Genomic DNA, 5,000 nt, shown 5'->3' with positions numbered 1-5,000 from the left:
TAAGTGATTTTCCAATGAATATCGCATATGCATTGTGAATGGAGTACTCTCATTGGAACAATATCAAGAAAACATTTTGTATATTGACAGGAATTTGACATTTTTAGTGACCAACACCAGAGGAAAATGAAACTCTATATGTATTATGTAACGTTACTGAATGGTATTTTTAAAACAAATAAATCATAACTTTATAGCCGTGTGTCACCAGCAGCTTTAGATAACCCTTGCTATATTTCTCTGTCTGCCAGCCCGCCCCTTCTCTCTCTCTCTCTCTCTCTCTCTCTCTCTCTCTCTCTCTCTCTCTCTCTCTCTCTCTCTCTCTCTCTCTCTCTCTCTCTCTCTCTTTCTCTCTCTCTGTTTCTCTCTCTCTCACACGCACGCACACACACACGCACGCACACACACACACACACACACACACACACACACACACACACACACACACACACACACACACACACACACACACATACACACACTCACTCACTCACACACACTCACACTCACACACTTAACATATACACACACACTCACACTCACTCACTCTCACACACACATACACACACACACTCACTCACACTCACACACTTAACACACACACACACACACTCACTCACACTCACACACTTAACACACACACACACACACACACACATACACACACACACTCACACACTCACAAAACATCTATTTATCTCTATCTCAATCTCATTATCTCTCTCTCCCTCCATCTCTCCTTCAACCCCCCTCCCCTCTTTCCTTCCTCTTATATTTTTTCTCGTGTATAATTCGTACGTATTGTATATGATTATGAGCAGAATGTAATTGTGAGGTTTTCCCATGAAATGTTTGTTTAAGTGCTTATTTCAGTATAGAAATAGTCAGTCTCTTGAAAGACGCACCTGGGCATTGTGGTTTTGTGATACAGAGGAGGAGATAAGGCTCAGATGAGGCCAGCTCGCTCTGTATGCTTATCTGTCTGTACGTGGGGAAGCAGTATAGAAACTAACAAGTTGCAATATTGATAAGATCTGAGACACTCTAAGGGGGTCGTGGTCAATATGCATGGATAGCTTGATAAAGGATGGGACCATTGTAGATGTGGGACAGCACATCACCTGGTAAAATACTAATCCTAGAAACACTGGGTCCAAGAATATATTGATATCGAAATTGTTATTGCAGAATTTGAATCTGAAAGTATTGCAAGATTGTGTTTCTTGCTTCATGGTTTGATGCATAATGCTTCTTGAATTCTTTTCTATGTGGTTTACTCAGTGTGAGAATGATTGTGATATCATTTATCATAATAAATGATTTGTATTGGCAAACATGTATTTCATTTTAAACAATGTCAAATAAATGTACACCTGCTTCATGTATCTCGCCAGAACTTTTCGTACACTTTTTTAATGTCACTGCTTAAGGTGGCCACAACCTTGACTCCTACACGATTTGCTGGAACATCTTTTGTGTTATATTTTGTACTAATATTTTGTACTAAATTTATATATAACAATTTGTGGAACGATATTTAGTGCATTAAAAGTTTTTTTTTTTTCTTTGAATTATTATTTTCTTTCACTAGACTCCATCTGATGATTTTCTACACTCAAATTTGGCCGCTTAGGCATCGTAAGCCCAGGAATGGCTGAGGTTCTAGGAGCTCAAAATTGCTAGGTCGTTGTTACTAGGACCTGTGCCAGTGACCCGAGGATATGTAATTGCAGGAAAACAAAGAAAGCCCATCCAAATTATTCTCTCCTTAAAAGTCTCTGCAGATTTACGGACATTTTTGCCATCATTAAGTTACCTGGTTTCCTAGGTCTCGTCCTCTAGGGCAGCAACCATTCCCGATAATTAAAAAATGGATTTTCTTCCGGGTTTCGCGAGCTCTCGCCAACCAGTAGGCATTATCAAAATCTTCAGGCTGAACAGGAACTTTGAATGAAGTCTGGTAGTCTACCTTCGAGTCGGTTCCAACTCTAGTTCGTCTATGACTGAGGGCACTCAGTCGTGGCAGCTGCGGAGCGAGAGGGACCCAAGTCTGAGCCCATGTTCTCTACCATCAAGTCGTAAAGATGGGCCAGGGTTGAGGATGCAACGTCCATCTGCAGGATGAGCGCCACTGGTTACCCCCCCACCCCCTCCCCCCAACCGGTAAAGAAGGCTCCTTCATAATTGAGGGAGAAGACTTTGATATATTGATTAAGACAAGCGGTTACATCTCAAAAGGATGAGGTAACATGAGAGAGAACATCCCGGGGGGACGAGATGAGTGTGTGTGTGTTTTTTGATTGTGTGTTTGTTGATATTCGCTCTTGCTTTTGATTTGTCTTTTCTGTTTGTCCTTTTCAGTGTTCCGGACTCCATATTCTCTCCTTTGACATATTGGCTTAATGCTGATGACTGCTGTATATATCTGATTTACTGTAATTCTGGATAAGTAAAATATGTAGTTTTATAGGACTAATTCCAGAAAACCTATCCATGATTGGCAATATTGTGCTGCATTAAAATATTGAATAATACATATCAAAAAATCTACATTTCATTTTGTAAATCCTATAGATAATGTTGTGGCATGAGGTGTTTTCTATCTTACGCACATTAAGTCTTGCGATAGCGAAGTAAAAAAAAAAAAAAAAAAAAAAGAGTGTGAGAGAGAAAGAGAAAGAGAGAGAGAGAGAAAGAGAAAGAGAAAGAGAAAGAGAAAGAGAAAGAGAAAGAGAAAGAGAAAGAGAAAGAGAAAGAGAGCGAGAGAGCGAGAGAGCGAGCGCGTTTGCGTGCGTCATATATAGGTAAAGAATTTTCCGTGGAAGTTTTTAGAAATATTTTCCTTGAATTCCATAAGACTTTTCCCGACACCTTACTGAGAACATGGGTTTAAAAGAAAACAAACCCGATCAATCTGATATTAGATTAGAAATCAGCCTTATTTTTTATCTTTTTGTTCATAAACCGTTTATAAAAAGAAGAAAAAAATGTTATTCTTGAAAGTGACACAGATTAACGAGTTTATTTAGTGAATGGTGTTTTTTCTCCTTTTTTAGAAATTTTATTTAACCAAGACTTCTTTTTAAGCGGAAGGTACAAAGCCACCCGCAACAGTGACCAGAGTGGCGTGTTATAAGTCGACCATTCACGAGCGTTTCTCTTTTCCAATCGACCAATCAGAGACCCGGTGGACAGGTGGCAAGCCGATTATCCACCAATCACAGTTAACCACTCCTTATCTGCTCCCCGGAAGACTTGATAAGACCTGATAAGGGTAACAATGTCGCTTTCATTAGATAAGGGATAAAGTGATCTGTCTTGGATATTTATCGAATCGGTTTTGCCAACGCTTGTGTTGCCACATATATTTTGATTTCATGATGCAAAGAATAATAATGGCAAACTAAGAATATATATATTATATTAAAGGATTCGTTTTGAAGGATAATTGTTTTTAATTTGATTAATTTTGGGAACCCTATATTGGAAGTGGAATTCAACTACCCACTTTACTTTGCGAAATACCAATACATAGTTTGTTTTACGCGTTAACTAGTAATCCACCGGCTGCCAAACCATAATTTGATCTTTACATGATGATGATGGATATAAAGATACGGAGAGAGAAACAAGGAAAATATGAGTATACCAGTAAAATTTTCCTCGGGTCACAAATCGCCTCGAAAGAAAATGGGATTTGCAAGGTAAACTCTGTTATTTTTAAAGTTATAATGTGTGTTCAGTTATGGCCAATCGTTAATACCGATCTATGTCATATTATGCTGTTTGAAAAATATATCAACAGGCTCATAGTGACATTTTAAAGCCTCAACAATCATTTGCAGACTCACATATGCAGTCTTTATCGTACGGACACCCCCCTCTTCCTTTACACAAGAATTTTCAATGCAATTTTCAGAAATGCGAAGCCCCTCCCCCATATCCCACATCCCATTCGTGAATAAAAAGTTTCTCTCTTTTTCTCTTTACCTCTCTTTCTTTCTTTCTTACCTAAAGCAATCTAAATACAATACGGTATAAAGGAAACACTGGTTGGTTGACTAGTCATGCAACGGATAAAATACTACAATCTAGAACTTATTCAAGACCCAATATAACCATTCTTCAAAGTTTGATTTTGAACACGAAAACAATAGGTTGCATCAAACAGCCAAACAACAGATAATCTTCACAAGAGTGTGTGAACCTTGGAAATGCCAACAAACGCCTAAAGATCTTGATTACGTGGCATTCCCTCCCTCCCTCTATTTATTTCCTTCTTCTCCCACACTTATATACAGACGTATACTTATGGGGACACATTATTACTTAGCTTGGAAACTCTCTGATTGTGTAGGCTGGGTTCCGAGTGAACACCTATCCTTTTATATTTTTGTGATGCGACCAAATATTAGTCATAACTTTAACGAACTGTGTCACTCCGAAATTATGCGTTCTAGTGCAAAAGCATATCGCTCTTCATTTAAATTACGTTTCGGTATTTTTTTTCGTCATTGGGATAAGAATATTGTCAGTACTGTTCATCTCAAAGTTCTTGTAGGATATGGGTGATCGTGAACAGCACATGTAACTAAAGGATTTATCAAACATAAAAGTTATATCTAACTTCAAAGGAGAAACATTCTTACATAGGTGTTGTGCAGATGAATTATGGGAGTAAAGCCGAGAGCGATCTAGTGTTCGACAGTGAACTCTTCATTTCTGAAAATCTTATCATACTTTATTATTATGTTTGATAAGAGAATTATATAGATATTGTAATTATGAAAATGCAGCTTAATAAAAACAAGAATATATAAAACGTGTGTGTGTGTGTGTGTGTGTGTGTGTGTGTGTGTGTGTGTGTGTGTGTGTGTGTGTGTGTGTGTGTGTGTGTGTGTGTGTGTGTGTGTGTATATATATATATGTATATATATATATATATATATATATATATATGTATATATATATATATATATACATATATATATATATATATA

At 37.6% G+C, this 5,000-nt stretch overlaps 2 protein-coding genes across 3 annotated transcripts in view; both read left to right on the top strand.

Annotated features, from left to right (window-relative positions):
* The window catches only part of LOC147471181 (F-box and leucine-rich repeat protein 13-like), a 3,297-nt gene extending 1,735 nt beyond the window's left edge, over positions 1-1,562 (top strand). The window contains exon 1 of the mRNA XM_086541176.1: positions 1-1,562. This exon is cut by the window's left edge and continues 1,735 nt beyond it. The gene's annotated coding sequence lies outside the window, so the exon portion shown is untranslated.
* Positions 1-5,000, top strand: part of LOC122260102 (bifunctional peptidase and arginyl-hydroxylase JMJD5) — a 78,727-nt gene that overhangs the window by 62,374 nt on the left and 11,353 nt on the right. The gene's annotated exons all lie outside the window — the stretch shown is intronic.

This window comes from Penaeus japonicus, unplaced genomic scaffold (assembly GCF_977035675.1).
Source record: "Penaeus japonicus unplaced genomic scaffold, GWHDUDI00000001_assembly GWHDUDI00000010, whole genome shotgun sequence".
Taxonomy (NCBI): domain Eukaryota; kingdom Metazoa; phylum Arthropoda; class Malacostraca; order Decapoda; family Penaeidae; genus Penaeus; species Penaeus japonicus.
Note: the sequence above shows the minus strand (reverse complement) of the source record. Positions and strands in the feature narration are given on the sequence as shown.